The sequence below is a fragment of the Pinus tabuliformis genome, chromosome 2_1 (genome assembly GCF_031772625.1).
Source record: "Pinus tabuliformis cultivar Carrire ecotype Pingquan chromosome 2_1, CPIR1, whole genome shotgun sequence".
NCBI lineage: Eukaryota > Viridiplantae > Streptophyta > Pinopsida > Pinales > Pinaceae > Pinus > Pinus tabuliformis.
The window spans coordinates 729,987,520-730,006,334 of record NC_142299.1 but is presented as its reverse complement, the minus strand read 5'-3'; the positions used below and the strand labels follow the sequence as shown (position 1 = coordinate 730,006,334).

General features: G+C 35.8%; 1 pseudogene; it reads right to left on the bottom strand.

Annotated features, from left to right (window-relative positions):
* The window catches only part of LOC149202671 (potassium transporter 5-like), a 59,500-nt pseudogene continuing 40,685 nt past the window's right edge, over window positions 1-18,815 (bottom strand).

Genomic DNA, 18,815 nt, shown 5'->3' with positions numbered 1-18,815 from the left:
TCATCGGAATCGAAAGCGTTCTTCAGCCGGGACTGTGTTCACGGGAAAATACTTTACACAAACAAATACAACAATAGAATGTACAGCAGGGAGATTGGTTATAAAATGTGAAATTATGAGTGGAATTCCCTCTGCCAGTTCCGAGAGCAGAAGCCCAATCCTTGGAACTCTGGCCACGCTTAAGCTTGAGAATAGGCTGTCAATTTGTTCTTGGGACACCTTGTGTTCGGCCTCATAAGCTTATCTCCTTACGTGCACGTAATGCCAAACGTACATTGTGAATAACAAAACAGCTGCAAAAGTTAAGGATAGTTACCCTCCTTTAGGAAACTTATAAAGAGCTGCTGAGTAATAAATCCACTCTGTTGATCCAATCACAAGCACATACATTCAACCAAATATATAGGTGTTTGCCATACCATAAGCATTATAAGAGTTAGCAATGTTGAGGTGACGATCATATCACCCACCACAGCTATACGTGTATCAATCCATAAGAAGAATTAATTTATGAGTTATATATATATATATAATTAGGAATAGCATGGTATGATATATGTGATTTGTCTAACATTTCTGATAGGATCTCTAATAATTATCAGGATCATAGAACTGTGTAATATATGTGATCTGTCCAACATTTCGAATGGGATCTCCATCTATCATCAGGGGTCATTAAGGGTCTTAATGGTCCTTGATGATGGATGGAGATCCAATCTAAAAAATTAGACAAATCACATACATTACACAATGCTAATATAAAAAACTGTGAAAACCTCCAATCACTTATATATAAATAAATAATAATAATAATAATATTTTCAATTATAAAAATACTATTATAAAATATGAATTAATTATAAAAACACTATTCTAAAATAAACAGTTCCCCCACATATTTATACAATTTTATAACACAAAAAAATTAAAATATTATGCTTTAGACTAACTTTTCATAAGAAGGTTTAAGAATGCGTACCATAAGCATTAGCCAGTGTAGTTGTGTTTTTGAAACTAACTGTAACAAGCACGCATGCCACCATTAAAAAGTAGTTTATTTCGGGAATATATAGTTGGCCTGCATATTTAGTTGAAGTGTGAACAATTCTAATACTTGGAAAGCATCCCAGATGCATTGCTTGCTTCAAAATGGAGAAAGAGGCAGAGATCATGGCTTGACTTGCAATAATAGCGGCCACAACAGCAACAACAAACATTGGCCAGCATACAGGACCTAGATAATATAAAAGAATAAGTTTTTCAAACAGGGATATAATAAAAACCTATAAATAGCAATAATCTTATAAATAAAATTACCTGGAATTGATTTGTAAAATGCGTTGGACGCATCATTTGGAAACTTTCTAATGCATACAGCTTGCCCTCCATATGAACATAACAGACTCGGATAGACAAGTCCTGTAAAGGAAATCTAAATCACAAACAATGAAGAAGCATGAGTAGTGATCAAATTTGCAATCTATCGATCCTTCACATAACACGAACCTTATAAGTTATTGACTATTTGACATGGTATGAAAGATAAAAATGGAATATTTCCTATATATTGCTTGATTGAATAGCAAAGGTCAATTGACTATCAAATTCTGCTTGCTTTATATTATGATAATTGATTTTCTGAAACAAAAAGATAATTTATATGTGAAACTTTTAATTCTTGGATCAAAACTAATAATTAATTTTTTATTGAATAGCAATGGTCAATTGACTATCAAAGTCGACTTGCTTTATATTAAGAATAATTTAATTTTTGAAAAAAAAAACAATAATTAATTGTGAACCTTGATAATAATTAATTTGTGAGACTTTTTGAAAGAAAAGAGATCTTTTAGATCTTTTAGTTAAAGCAGTTCTCTAAATTCTCAATCCACTAAAAACTTGATTTACTCAAATCAAATTCCATTTAGCTTTCGGTCCGGTCTAGGTCTTCCTCCTCTAGTTATTCTCCAACATTCTATATACTCTGGATAAATGGCTTACGACTCTTCCTAAATACTCTTTTTTTCCTTCTATTCTATATACTCTGGATAAATGGCTTACGACTCTTCCTAAATACTCTTTTTTCTACCTTCTTTCCCCAAAGGTAGATGGTTTGAATATTGAGAAAAACTGAAGAAAGTTATGATAACATACGAAATGAAATGGTGAATCTTTAATATTTCAACAACCTTCATAATAAAAACTCTGCAATTATAGTTATATTATACGTAAAAGATTTGTTTGCACAAATAGATCGACCTACCTGGATGGAGCGAACAGAAAAGTGCCCTAGGTCTGCAAACATAGCTTCATTGCCTGCATCCCACATAGTTTATAAACAATAAGGCTGTGGTCTCTCGGTGATAAATGATAAGAGGATTTCAAACTGCAGGTTGCAATAGTTTAATTTAGCAGACAAGTAAAGAATTTGTACCCGTAATACGTAGAACGATTCCTCCCAGAGAAACCTATGCTCGTTTCTGATTTCTGTTGAAGTAGTCAATGATATATTTGGGATAGAAAGCTCGTAACACGCTTGTATCATGTATGGCTACGTTGTAGATGCCAATCACCAAAATGAACATAAACCAAATCAGAATAGCAGGGGCGAATACGCTGCCAACTCTGTCGGTTCAGAATCTCTGGACTGAGAAGAGAATAATTAAGATCGCGACAGATATCCCAATAACCATCGCTGGTAAAGTCAAATTCATATCAAAATAAGTACATATATATTATAGATATATATGTAAATAAGTACAAATATATTATATATATTATAGATTTTATCGTTAAGAGTATGTATTTATGTATGTTTTTTAGACTTAATAGTCAAATCTTTAATAGTCAAATCTTTAAGTAAAAATAGATTCTTTATTTCACAAATAAACCAATCTCATATACCAATTTGTTATCTGACTTACCTGACCTTAAAAATCAAAATAATAATAATATAATATATTTTGTATGATAAATTATTTTATGTAAATCTTAGGCAAACGGGTAGTATCTATTGAGTTAGGCCCTCAAATAGCATATTTGAACATAAATTCTTCTCACCTTGGCTTATCCACGGTTTGATAGATTGTATCCCTTCCACCGCTGATATAACTGTCGTATATACACAACAATAAGATTAATCTTAGAATATACTTAAAATATCATAGTATCTATTGAGTTAGGCCCTTTTGAACCTAAATTCTTCTCACCTTGGCTTATCCACGGTTTGATAGATTGTATCCCTTCCACTGCTGATATAACTGTCGTATATACACAACAAATAAGATTAATCTTAGAATATACTTAAAAGATCATAATTTAGCCATGTAGTGAACGTTATTATGTTATTAAATATATCATTTTAATTCGGTTTGTGAGATATGTATACACGCTTTTACCGATATATATTAGTTTTATATAAGTTTTATTATATAAGTTAAATAATATTTAATTGTTTATAATATTGATGTAAAGTAAGAACTAGAATTATAACAATAGAATTGGTATTAATTAAAAATTAGCACAATTATATTTATTAATGTGGTTGATATACATAGGCGTATATGAATATACAATCATATTTTCCAATGTGATTGATCTACAACCACATTTTCCGATATGATTTATCTATACGAATCAGTTATATCGACTACATTTTCCAATATGATTGATCTAGGCAGATCAGTTATATCAACCACATTAATAATTATTATGTGCAATTTTTAAAAACCAACTATATAAATAATAACAACCATATTCTTATATATTTATATATTTATGATTATTATATTAATATTATAATAATAATATTATATAATAATAATAATAATAATAATAATAATAATATATTATTATTATTATTATAATATAATAGAATTATTATTATATTAAACGAAGCCTTTCGGTAGAAATCACATGAGAGAATTTTTTGGCCTACGCATTTCGAACCAACAAGTGTGGTTCATCATCGTCGGCCAAAAAAATCTCTCATGTGATTTCTACCGAAAGACTTCGTTTAATTCATTATGGATCACAAAATCTTGAATATAGATATTATTATATTATTATTATAACAATATGATATTATTATTATAATAATAATATTAACTCATAATAATATTAGTAATATTAATTAACAATAACAATTTTTATAACAATAATTATTTTAGTGACACAGATAGAGATTCATCTTTGAATGATAATTGTTGGGGAGGACAGTCATGACTGTGGAACTTGAGCTAGGGTTGGAGTTGGCGCTAGGGTTTTGACTCAGGGTACCATGGTGGGACGCGTAGGGGGGAGTGCTGCTCCCTCTTACAGTCAGGTAGTTATAGAAGGAGGTAAGGAAGCAAGAAAGAAGCATGTCAAAAAACCTTTGGAGAAGGTATTAGAGGCAAGAAGCAAGGGAGCATTTGGAAGAAACGGACTTCAGGATCAGGAAGGGGATCAATAGGAAACAAGTAAAGAAAAGGAGAATGGAGGCAGCAGTGAAAAACCGACTTCCATAAGGACAATTGGGGTCTGCAAACCCAAGTCGAGCATTATTCCCCGGGTCATATTGAGTGATCCGGCGATACAAGTGCATAGGGATCATATGACAAAACATGCGATCATATGCAAGTTCATGGGGTTATGGCCGACGAAGAGGGCGTTACACGTCTGGATAAGGAGCCATTGGAAGCCAAAGGGGGAAATACATCTACATCTAGGTTCTAAGGGCTTCTTCACAGTGGTGTTCACAAGCCTAGAGGACAAAGATAGAGTGTTCGAAGGGGGCCATATTTCTATGCTGTGGCAGGACTCTACATGTGGCCATGGATGATCAACTTTGTCCCGGAACATGAAACATTCACATCAGCATTGGTTTGGATCGGACTTTACTCCCTTCCTCTGGATTATTGGCTACCAGAATCCTTGAAAACAATAGGTAACAAGCTGGGGCATTTTCTAAAGATCTCAGAGGAAACTCTGAAAGGAAAATATACCTCCTTCACACGAATATGTGTGGAAATGAACTTATCTGGAGCCCTTCCAGAAGTGATAATTTTAGAAGTGTATGATGAAGAACGGGTGCAGACTGTGGACTATGAGCACATTCCATTTAGGTGCCGCAAATGCCATGAACATGGGCATCTATTCATAGACTTCCCAACAATCATTATGGAAGGTAGTGGGAAAACTACTGTGGATAGAGATCACGAGGGTTTCACCAAGGTTGGGGGTAAAGGGAAAGGGGGTAAGCATCCACACAAGAAGATAAATGAGGACAGACATACAAGACACAACAGTTTCAAGATCCCAGAGGAAGAAGAGGGGAACAAGGATACAGTCCAGGACATGGAAAATATAACCAAGGAGCAGGATGAGGAAGTTGAAATGGAGGATATCACAGTAAAAAACCAACAAAAGGATGATCTACCAAGCTACATGGAGATCAGTAGGGACCATGAGATGACTCCAAGTGAAGCGGGAATGGAGGACCATGAACTACAGGAGATTTTAGATAGGGAAAATCTAGATCTAGAGAAATTTCTGGAACAAGGAAAGAACATAGGAGTGGACTCCCTGCCAAAAGAGGATTATGACAAAGTACAACAACTCTTTCTATGGAGGTCACAATCGAAGGGAGCTAGAGTCAAAAGAAATCATGAAATCCAGGAACCAAGTGGGGTCAAAATGATGGAGAATTCACAGGCACAATCTCCAAAGAGCTTAGGAAGGAAAAGAGGAAGAAAAAGACAGAATGAGCTGCTGAACGAATGTGGGAAACTATTGATTAACTCAGGTAAGATGAAAGATCTCACCAGTTATTCCTTTACAAACCTTTCTTAATGAAGCTCACAACCTGGAATATTAGAGGCATAGGAAATAGAAGGAAACAAAGAAATCTCAGTAACAGAATGAAAGAAGAAAAACCAGATATGGTTTTTATTCAGGAGACAAAATGTTTGATGGATAAGATAAGAGAAATTCATAATAAGTGGTTAATCAAGTATGAGTATCTAGAGGTTAAGGCAAATAACTCGGCAGGGGGGATTCTCACACTGTGGGATCCACAGAAATTTGGAATCCTAGATGCTGAAGCATCCAGGAACTATCTTTCCTTGGTATGTCAACCTGTAGGTGATAAGGAGATATACATGATCACAAATGTTTATGGACCTCAAAAGCAAGCAGACAAACTCAAGCTTCTCACCTCACTGGAGGATCTAAGAGCAAGACATCCCACTATGCCCTGGATCATTGCAGGAGATTTCAATATGATAAGATCTCTTTTAGAGAAAAAAGGAGGTACTAGACAACTAGGCAGAGACTCCATGGCCTTCCAGAACTTCATTATGAACATGGGACTAGTGGACACTGAAACAATAAATGGAACCTTCACATGGAACAACAAGAGGGGAGGAGCTTCTCAAGTTGCATCCAAACTTGATAGATTTATTATTTCAGAGGACCTCCTTCTCATAGGCCCTGCCATGACAGCTTCCATTCTGCCCTTTGGAGGATCAGATCACTGGCCGGTACAGCTGGAAGCCACCTTTATGGGCACACCGAGAAACAGACCTTTCAGGTTTGAAAATGCCTAGCTCTCACACCCTGAATTCACTAGTAACATTGATAAATGGTGGAGAGAGGAGTTGAACATTCAAGGCACTAAAATGTTCATGCTCCAACAAAAACTTAAACATATCAAATCCAGACTTAAATCTTGGAACAAAAAGGAATTTGGCGATATCTTCAAAGCCAAAAGAGAAACTGAGCAAAAACTTCAGGAGATCAATCAAATCAACATCACAGATGGCTTCACCGAAGAGCAGCAAAAACTAACTGACTCTTTGCAGGAAGAATGGGAAGATCGATGCTTACAAGAGGAAATTTTCTGGAGGCAGAAATCAAGGATACAATGGATTAGAGAGGGAGAAAGAAATAAAAAGTTCTTTCACAAATCCACTATGGCTCACAGGGCTCGCAATAGAATCACAAATATCAATGATTCTCAAGGGATTGAGCTTGTCTCTCACAATGATATGGAATCGGTCCTTGTTCAACACTTCTTCAATATTGCAAAGGAGCCATTGGAGGATAGATCCAGGTTCATTCACCATTTCACTCAGTTTATCCCTCAGCTGGTTACTAGAGATGACAACCACAATCTTAACAGGCCAGTGTTGGAAGAGGAGGTCAGTGAAGTAATTAATGAAATGCAAAATGGAAATGCACCAGGCCTGGATGGATTCAATGTAGACTTCTTCAAAGCCTGCTGGAAAACAGTCAAATAGGATATCCTTGAGGTTGTGGAAGACTCAAGAAAGTCCAAAATGGTTCTAAAGGCTCTTAATGCTTCCTTCATAGCTCTGATCCCAAAACAGGAAAATGCCATGACTCCGGATGGTTTTCGACCCATAGCCTTATGTAATGTGGTGTATAAAATTATTTCCAAAGTAATAGCCAATAGACTCAAGCCCCTTCTACCTTCTCTCATCTCGGAGGAGTAGACAGGCTATGTGGAAGGAAGACAAATCCTCAACAATATCATCCAAGCTCATGAGGTGGTACACTCTCTCAAAAGCAACAAACAAGTAGGTATGATCATTCAGTTGGACCTAGCGAAAGCCTATGACAAGCTAAGCTGGTCTTACATAAGAGCAATTCTAAAAGCATATGGCTTTGACCAAAATTGGATAAGATGGGTTATAGCACTAGTCACTACGACCAATTTTTCCATATTGCTTAATGGAGCTCCATCAAGAACCTTCATACCCTCCAGAGGACTTAGACAAGGAGATACGCTCTCACCATTACTCTTTATCCTCATGATGGAAGGGCTGGGTAGAGCGATCAAAAGGGAAAACGTGGAAGGACGAATCCAGGGCATCAAATTCACCTCGGATGGAGCGGCAAATAGTCATCAACAATTTGTGGATGATACAATGTTGTAGGGTGTACCCACAATCAGTGAAGCCAGAGCAATCAAAAACATCTTAAATGACTTTGCTATGGCAGCAAGCACTGAGGTAAGCCTTAACAAGTCCAAAGTCTTTTTCTTTAACACTAATATTGCTATTCAAAGAAACATTACCAGAATTCTTGGATTTCAAAGGGAGCAGCTACATTCCAAATATCTTGGCATTCCTCTTACTGACAAACCTGTAAGCAAGAAAGTGTGGGAGCCAATATTAAATAAACTTTAGGACAAGGTCAGAAAATGGACATGCAGGTCACTAAATTTGGCAAGGTGCCTTGTGCTCACACAGGCGGTCTTGCAGGCCATTCCCATTTTCATGTTTTTAGCTCTTCCTGCTCCTCAAGGCATTAAGCAACAAATAAGAAGCATACAAAGGGACTTTCTATGGGGCAGAGAGGAAGAGAAAAAGAAGCGAGCTTTAGTACCCTGGGAAAAGCTCTGCAAGCCTAAAAGCCATGGTGGCTTGGGGCTTCATGACCCTGAGACCCTCAGCAGAGTTTCGGGAGCCAAGCATTGGTGGAGATGGATCAAGGAGTCGAATGCCCCCTGGACCAAGCTTTGGAAACAAAAGTATGCCAAGTATTGGTAGGAGAAGGATCACATTAGAATGTCAGGGAAAATCAGGGGTTCACATTTTTGGAACCTTGCCTGGGAAAATAAAAGTATTGCTCAGCAACACTGTTTCTGGGAAATCCAAGCAGGGGACCTTGATCGATTTTGGGAGGACAACTAGTAACAGGAACCAAACCCTTATAGGCATGAATTAGCAGATCTCAAAAGTGGCACAGATAGCAAAGGTCTGTTTTTGGTAAAAGACTTCTGGGACCAAGGAAGGAATAATGGAAAATGGAGGAATTGGAAGGTTCTAAGATACAGTGATGAGAGTCCACTGAAGGCCAAGGCAGATGCTCTCACCCAGGATCTAGAGCATAGAAGGATTCTGGTTTCCTCCTCACCTGACTAATTAAGATGGGGAAAGAACACCGAAGGTAACTTTAACCTCAAAGAGGCCAAACAGGAAGTTACAAGATTTAACTTTGTGAATCCTGATCAAGTCTGGAAGAAACTATGGCAAAGCCCCCACTGGATGAAAATAAAGTTATTCATCTGGCTAGTGCATCAAAGGAAGATCTTAACTTGGGAGAATCTCCTAAAGAAAGGCTTCATTGGTCCTTCCAAATGTTACCTCTGTGGCTCACATGAGGAGATGATTGAACACCTTCTCAACCTTTGTCCTTTCACTTCCAAGGTGTGGGACTGGGTGGCCTCAATCTTTAGACAAACTGATAGGGATAGTCTCAGCATATCCAACACTTTAAAGAACTGGAGGAAGAATTTCTCAGGGAATGAGATTATTAATAAAGCCTGGATTCTGGTTCCAGGCTTTGTAATCTGGAACAAGAGTTGGATCTTCAAAAAGAAAACAAGCCAGCCCCAACACATAATTGATCAAATTCTAAGGCAGATCAAAGACACAGTAAGAACCTTGTTGAGGACTCTTCCTAAGGATCCTCCTCTACCCCAAGAGGAGAGTATTATACTTCACTTGGGTCTCTAGTCCATCAATGCTCTAGGAATAATAAAGGAAGTGAATAAATACAGGTGTTAACATTTGGAAACCCCCTCCTTATGGTTTCTTAAAGGCTAATATTGATGGAGCATCTAAGGGAAACCCAGGATTAGCGAGCTTTGGGGGTGCCATAAGATATGATTAGGGGAAAATAAAGAAAATATTCCATGGCCACTTGGGGAAGGCCACTAATAACATGGCTAAGCTCATGGCATTAGAGCAATGCTTGGAAATCCTGGTGGATTCAAATTCACACAATGTTATAATTGAAGCAGATTCGGAACTGATTATTAGAGCAACCAAGAAAATATGAAATGGAACCTCTCCAAATATAGTGTCGAAGCATTGGAAGCTTTTGCAGGTTTTTATTTGTATCTACTCCCACCTGTAAACCCTTAAAAATGTCAGATTTGTTCATGTGAAAAGGAAAGCTAACATGTTAGCGGATCGGTTGGCGAACGAAGGAGTCACCAATAGGGACAGGGATTCTAGGTATGCTTAGGATTCGTTACCTACAGGAAAATTGTGGGAGGAATGTCTCTGTCAGGCGACCCAAGATAGGAAACTATGGACTAACAAGATGGATTGAAGGGATTCAAGAGACAGGCGAGAGGATGGAGAACCCTAAATTTTCTGACCCCTTTTGGTTTGGCTGTTTTCCAAAGCTTGGAGTACTTTTGTTTGAATGCTGAAAAGACTGACTCGGATAGTACCATAGGTTTGGTCGTCCATTTTCATACTGCTTAGTTGGTGTTTGACAGAGAATCTAGGTGGTCTGGAATGGCTCAAGAACTGCCAGCTGGACTAGACTAACGGACATCAAGTGGCGAAAGAGTGTGTTTGCTTTTCTGCGAAACAACCGATTCAAAACCACAAGTGGTATATCGGGCGGGGTCTGAATGGTTTCTGGTTTTTTGAGGTTGGCCCCCGATTCCACTCTTCGTGCGACACATTGCGGTGAGAGGTGAGAGAAAATCGCCCTCATCGAGCGGTTAACTCTCGCGCTTCTCGTCCTCCCGATATTCACGAAGGTCATTGGATCTAAGTCGGGTGATCAACGGTGGCGATTTGTTTGTGTTAGTTGGTTGGGAGTTTCGGACCCGAAAAAGTTTAGAGTGCTATGCTTATAATTTTCGTCGAGTCCGTTTGAAAGTTTTAAGTGTGGTTTGTGGTGGGACTTCTTGTGGACCCTCGGTGGGTCATTTGTGGCCTTTTTGTGGCCCCCGATTCGGTGGACTCATCTTCCAAGGAGTTCAAGGTTCATTTGCTGCACGTCAGCACTACCAGATGGTCTTTTGCCCTAATTGTTTGGCGGTTTCTCCCTGGTTTTTCCTGTTTAGGCTTCTCATGGTTTTGGGTGAGTGGCTTGGTTTCTGCTTGCCCTGCTGACTGTTGAACTCTCACAGAGCGGGTGCGGCTTCATGTAAATTATGTATAATTGGCTAGCTTAATAGAAGGTCCTACTCTTACTTGATAAAAAAAACAATAATTATTTTAATAAATATTGTTGATATACATATAAGGCTTCATTTTTATTTCACATAAATCATTAATAATAATAATAATAATAATAACAATAATAATTTATTATTCAGCTTTTATAAAATGTAAATAAATAAATACTTATTTTATTAAAACAAAATTAATATTAGATATCGTTTTTTAGGATTCAACTGCGTTAAGTAAGTCATTAACATATGACCATTTCCATGAGAGGTAGTCATAACTGACTAATTTCTCATGATTTTTGAATTGTTCACTTAGCACTCATTGCATCGAGTGATGCTCACAAGGGTGAAGAAAATTAATATTATTTTTAGGAAAAATATAAATATTTTTATTTTATAAGTTATCATTAAAAAAATATTGATAATAAAAAATTACTAATAAAAATTAATAAATAATAGTTAAATAGTTAATTATTGTTAAACAATAATATTTTTTTTAATTAAATATTATTAAATAATAATAATATGAATATTAATTAATTAAATAATAATAATAATAATAATAATAATTAATTCATCTTTAAATAATAATAATAATAATTAATAATGATAATGTCCACCTGGGGTACCTCAAGTGGCGATGGTCGTGGAATGAAGTCTCACGGAACCAGAGATCTTGGTTTCGAATCTTGTGCTACCCCTTGTAGTAGGGTGAATAATGAACATGTAAACTTGAAAATTGGAGAGTCCTACCATGCTTACAAAAAAAAAATTAATAATGATAGTAATTAATTCATTGTCACAATGTGATGTTGGACCATGGTTGACCATGGTTGATTTTCATATTGAGACAATCTTTGTCATAAAGCGACATTTGAACATGGTTGACTATGACTCACTATGGTTGACCCAAAGGAATAACAAACCATTGGCATTAATACTAAAAACCCAACATTAACCATGGTTGACCATTTTTGATTCTATAAAACATGCTTGACCATGATCAACCATGGATGACCATGGTTGATAGTGATTGTCCATGATTTTTTTATAGAGACAATTTTTTTCACAATGCGACATCCCACCATTGTTGCTTATGGTTGACCATGATTGATATTATAAACAAAAGTTAATAATAATCCCAAGGGATTGATATTATGAACCCAAGGGATTCTACTAAAACCCCATGATTGACCATGGTTGACAATGGTTGACCATGATTGATATTATAAACCTAAGGGAATAATAAAGCCAAGGGATTGATATTATAAACCCAAAGGAATAATAAACCCAAGGGATTAATACAAAAAGCCTAAGGAATTATTAACCCAAGGGAATAATATTAAACCCAAGGGACTAATATTATAAACCCAATGTATAAAAAGCCTAAGATAAATATTAAAAATACTAAAATAAATATGGTTGGGCACGGTTGATTTTCATATTGGGACAATCCTTTTCAAACTGCAACATTGGACCATGGTTGACCATGGTTCATTATGGTTAACTGTTGTTGAATAATATTAAACCCTAGGAATATGAACCATTAGATCAATAAACCCAAGGGAATAATAAACCTAGGGGATAACAATTATAAACCCTAACATCAATATTATAAACCCTAAAATAAACATGGTTGACTACTGTTGATTATGGTAGATTTCCATATAGAGACAATTCTTGTCACAATGCAACATTGGACCATGGTCAACCATGGTTGACCATGATTTATTTTCATATCGAGACAATCTTTGTGGGACACAACATTAGACCACGGTTGACCATGCTTGATTTCCATATCCACCCTTGTTTGACCATGGTTGAACATGGTTGGTTATGATTGACCATAGTTGACAATGATTAATATTATAAACCCAATGTATTGATATTATAAACCCAAGGGATTAATTCTAAAACCCCAAGGGATTATGAACCCAAGGGAATAATATTAAACCCAGGGGACTAATATTATAAACCCAACATATATATACCCTAAGATAAATATTATAGAAACTAAAATAAACATGATTGAGCATTGTTGATTTTCATATTGAGACAATTTTTATCACAATTCCATGTTGGACCATGGTTGACCGGGGAATAATAATCCCAATTGATTGATATTATAAACCCAAAGGAACAATAAAACTAAGGGATTAATACTAAAACCCCATGGGATTATGAACCTAAGGGCATAATATTAAACCCAAGGGACTAATATTATAAACCCAAGGTATAAAAACCCTAAGATAAATATTAAAAATACTAAAATAAACATGGTTGAGCATGATTGATTTTCATATTGAGACAATCCTTGTCACAATGTGACATTGGACCATGGTTGACCATTGTTGAATAATATTAAACCCTAGGAATATGAACGCTTGCATCAATAAACCCAAGGGATTGATATTATAAACCCAAGGGAATAATAAACTGAAGGTATAAAAATTATAAACCCAAGGTATATAAACCCTAACATGAATATTATAAACACTAAAATAAACATGGTTGACAATGGTTGACCATTGTTGATTTCCATATAGAGACAATCGTTGTCACAATGCAACACTGGACATGGTTAACCATGGTTGACCATGATTGATTTTCATATCAAGACAATATTTGTCAAAACATAATGTTGCACCATGGTTGACCATGGTTTCACATGGTTGGCTATGATTGACCATGATTTACCATTATTAATATTATAAACCTAATGGATTGATATTATAAACCCAAGGCAATAAAAACCCAAGGGATTAATATTAAAACCCCAAGGGATTACGAAACCAAGGGAATAAGATTAAACCCAAGGGACTAATATTATAAACCCAACGTATATAAACCCTAAGATAAATTTTATAAATACTAAAGTAAACATGATTGACCATGGTTGATTTTCATATTAAGAAAATCCTTATCACAATGCCATGTTGGACCATGGTTAATTTTCATATCCATACAATTTTTGTCACAATGTGACATTGTACCATGGTTGATCATGGTTGATTTTCATATCGAGACAATTTTTGTCACAACGTGATGTTCAAGCATGTTTGACCATGATTGACAATGGTTGACCATGTTTGTTTCTATAAAACATGGTTGACCATCATCAACCATGGCTGACCATGGTTGACCATGATTGTCCATGATTGTCAATGATTTTTATATGGAGACAAATTTTGTCATAATGAAAGATTGGACCATGATTGACTACAGTTGACCATGGTTGGTTATGGTTCACCATGGTTGATCATGATTGTTATTATAAACCCAAGTTAATAATAAACCCAAGGGATTGATATTATGAACCCAAGGAAAACATAAACCCAAGGGATTAATACTAAAACCCCAAGGGATTATGAACACAAGGGACTAATGTTATAAACCCAACATTGGTAAACCCTAATATAAATATTATAAACTCTAAAATAAACATGGTTTATTTTCATGGTGAGACAATCCTTGTCACAATGAGACATTCAACCATGGTTGACCATGGTTGGCTATGATTGACAATGGTTTACCATAATTGATATTATAAACCTAAGGGAATAAAAAACCCAAGGGATTGATATTATAAACCCAAAGGAATGATAAACCCAAGCGATTAATACTAAAACCCGAAGGGATTATGAACCCAAGGGACTAATATTATAAACCCAAAATATATAAACCCTAAGATAAATATTATAAACACTAAAATAAACATGATTTACCATCATTGATTGTCATATTGAGACAATCCTTATCACAATTTCATGTTGGACCATGGTTGACCATGGTCGACATCATAATAAACCATGGTTGAATGGGGAATAATAAACCCAAGCGATTGATATTATAAACGTAAAGGAACAATAAACGCAAGGGATTAATACTAAAAATTGGGATTATGAACCTAAGGGAATACTATTAAACCCAAGGGACTAATATTATATACCCAAGGTATATAAACCCTAAGTAGAGACAATTTTTGTCATAATGCGAGATGAGACCATTATTGACTAGCGTTGACCATGGTTGCTTTTAATTAAATATTATTAAATAATAATAATATGAATATATTAATTAATTACATAATAATAATAATAATGATGATAATTAATTCATATTTAAATAATAATAATTAATAATGATAATAATTAATAATAATAATTAATTCTTTGTCACAATGTGACGTTGGACCATGGTTGACCGTGGTTGGCCATGGTTGATTTTCATATTGAGACAATCTTTGTCACAAAATGAAATTTGAGCATGGTTGACCATGGTTGACTATGATTCACTATGGTTGACCCAAAGGAATAACAAACCATTGGGATTAATACTAAAAACCCAAGATTGACCATGGTTGACCATGTTTGATTCTATAAAACATGCTTGACCATGATCAACCATGGGTGACCATGGTTGACAATGATTGTCCATGATTTTCATATGGAGACAATTGCTTTCACAATGCGACATGCCACCATGGTTGGTTATGGTTTACCATGATTGATATTATAAACCCAAGTTAATAATAATCCCAAGGGATTGATATTATGAACCCAATGGAAAAGTAAACCCAGTGGATTCTACTAAAACCTCATGATTGACCATGGTTGACAATGGTTGATCATGATTGATATTATAAACCTAAGGGAATAATAAACCCAAGGGATTGATATTATAAACCCAAAGGAATAATAAACCCAAGGGATTAATACAAAAATCTGTTAGGTCCATATACTACTAGTGTGACCCCTTATTGTTATTAGTACAACCCCCTTATTATATTGTTGTGCCCATGTAGTCCCCATATTGTTATTATTATGCCCCATAGAAGCCCACTATTGTTATTATTGTGCCCTTACATTATTATTGCTATGTCGGCTCTCATTATATTATGACTCCTTACACTCTTATATATAGAAAGGAGGTCTTGACATTTGTATCATCTAAGAATTGTTCATTTGTGTAATGTAAAGGAGGTTTCCCCCTCGAAGAGGCTTATTTCTAAGGCGTTGATCTATCTTTTCTATCTTTTTGTGAGCTGGTTTCATAACATTTGGTATTAGAGCTTTGGATTCTAGGCTTTCGCTGCTCCAAACAGGGTTTAAGAAGCGAAACAAAAAACCCAATTGAGACGAAATCACGCTGAACCTCAGGTCCGAATTTCAGATCTTGTCTCGCTATATTTTTGGTGATATGAGCTGAGGAAGTTAGGGTTTTGGCAAGCTCCAGAATTTCATCTAAAACAGGTCATCGTAGAATTTTAGTTATGCTGTTTTCACTACAAAGTTTCAGAAGCTAAAACGAAAACTGATTTGAGAATAAATCGGTCTGAACCTTGGGTCCAAATTTCAGATCTTGGCTCGCTATATTTTTGGATATGAGGAAGTTAGGGTTTTTGTGAACTCTCGAATTACATCTTAAACAGGTGACCTTGGGAAAATCGTCATAACTTTCTCTCTCAGCATCAAATTGAAATTTTGTAAGAAGTTACAGAAAGAGGACGGACGATATTTTGTTTGGGTATAATTGTCAGAACCTATGGTTGGAACAGTGACACGTGGCACATCGTACAAGTTCACTCTACTCAACTAGTCTATAATTAGGTCATCATGGGATATTGGGAATAAATATTTCTTTTTGAATCCAATTACTATCAGACTTGTGGAGTTAGAGAGAGAACTCAGAGGGCTATTACAGGCCAAAATTTCAAAACTTAAAGATCCAAAATTACAGAGTGACAGTCGCTTCAAGATCGAGCTCCTAAAATCAAGAAAAAGTGAGATGAGGAAGTTTGATGGCAAGGCTCTGGTAAATTGGATACTACAGATGAAGAAATATTTTGATCTACATGGTGTACCATTGTTACAAAAGGTACGTATTGCATCTAATTATTTAGAACCAAATCAATTTTTATGGTATAAAGGGCTTTGTTCTCGTAAACCACTTGTCACGTGGTCAATTTTCACGGAGGAAACGATAGCACATTATGATGATACCAAGGGAAACACCTTCTTTAGCCAATTGATAAATCTCAAACAAAAGGGTTCAATGGAAGAGCACATTGAGGACTTTCAAAAATTGAATATAAGGGTAAATGATATTCTAGAGAAGCAAAAGATAAATAGTTTTATCTATGCCATGGAAGCTGATATGAATGGTATGAAAGCATATTGGAAGAAAGGCATGGAAGATTTGAATAAATACATGGAAGGTTTGAAGGAAAGTGGGACAAAGCCGCTACAAGAAAGGCCTCCTAATGACGAAAAGGATCAAGAAACATCAAAAGAAGAGGATATACACCGCGAATGAACCCTAGAGAAAGCACAAATGAATCTGACCATATCTTGTACTGCAATGGCAGGAATTACCACTCCTCAAAATCTCAAGATATAAGGACACATCAAGAAGAAGAAGGTTCAAGTAGTGAAATATCAGGAAGAAAATTATGAAGAAACATCAAAAGAAAAGGATACTCACCAGAAACAACCCCAGAGAAAGAAGAAATGAATCCGACCATATCTTGTAATGCATTGGCCGGAATTACCACTCCTCAAACTATAAAGATAGAAGGACATATCAAGAAGAAAAAGGTAATAGTGTTGATTGATTCGGGTAGTACCCATAATTTTATTAATTGTAAGATAGCCAAGGAATTGAATTGCTTCCTATATCCAGCACCAGAGTGTCAAGTGACGGTTGTAAGTGGAGGAACCATAAATTGTTGTGGAAAGTGCCATAATATCAAGCTATCCATGGGAGAATATGTATTGAATAGCCCAATGCTTTATGTTCCAATGGGTGGTACTGATGTTGTACTAGGAGTCCAATGGCTACAATCCTTGGGTACAATAGCTTTTAATTTTCAAGAACTTTCCATGAAAATTTCTTCGGAAGGAAAGGAAGTTGAATTAAGGGGTATCACAAGGAAACTAGGAAAGATAATAAGCTCTAACAGAATGACAAATCTTCTAAAAAAAGAACAACGAGGTGTAATTGCACAATTATGTTCGCTAATGGTTCCAATGTCGAAATCATGTATTTCTTCAAATCTCCAAAAAGTCTTGGACAATCATTCCAAGGTATTAGAGACTCCCAAAGGTGTCCTACGTATTTGAGATCATGATCATGCTATTCATTTTATTTCAGGAAGTGTACCTCCAAACATCAGGCCTTATAGATATCCATACGCCCAAAGGAGTGAAATTGAACATATGGTTGCAGAAATGGTAAACGTTGGTATAATTATCCAACGAAACTTGTTAAACAAAGCAAGGGATGAATGGAAGAATGGCGAAGTAGGGTGGGAACTCATTAAAAAGTTGTCGAAGATCCCAGTTCCAACAATAGTTCCAGAACTTGACAAGGAAGAAAAATCATATTGGAACCTGAAGCATTCATAGAACCGAGAAGTCGACAGCTACAAAATCGATCAATTTCAGAGCATCTCATCAAGGGAAAGAACTTACTTGCTAAATATTCCACATGGAAGGATGATAATTTTATACAGAAGCATCAAGAACTACTCAAGCATTGAGGACAACACTTTTTGAAGGAGAGGGGCATGTTAGGTCCCTATACTACTAGTGTAATCCCTTATTGTTATTAGTACAACCCCCTTATTATATTTTTGTGCCCATGTAGTCCCCATATTGTTATTATTGTGCCTCATAGAAGCCCACTATTGTTATTATTGTGCCCTTACATTATTATTGTTATGTCGGCTCTGATTATATTATGACTCCTTAGACTCTTATATATAGAAAGGAGGTCGTGTCATTTGTATCATCTAAGAATTGTTCATTTGTGTAATGTAAAGGAGGTTGCC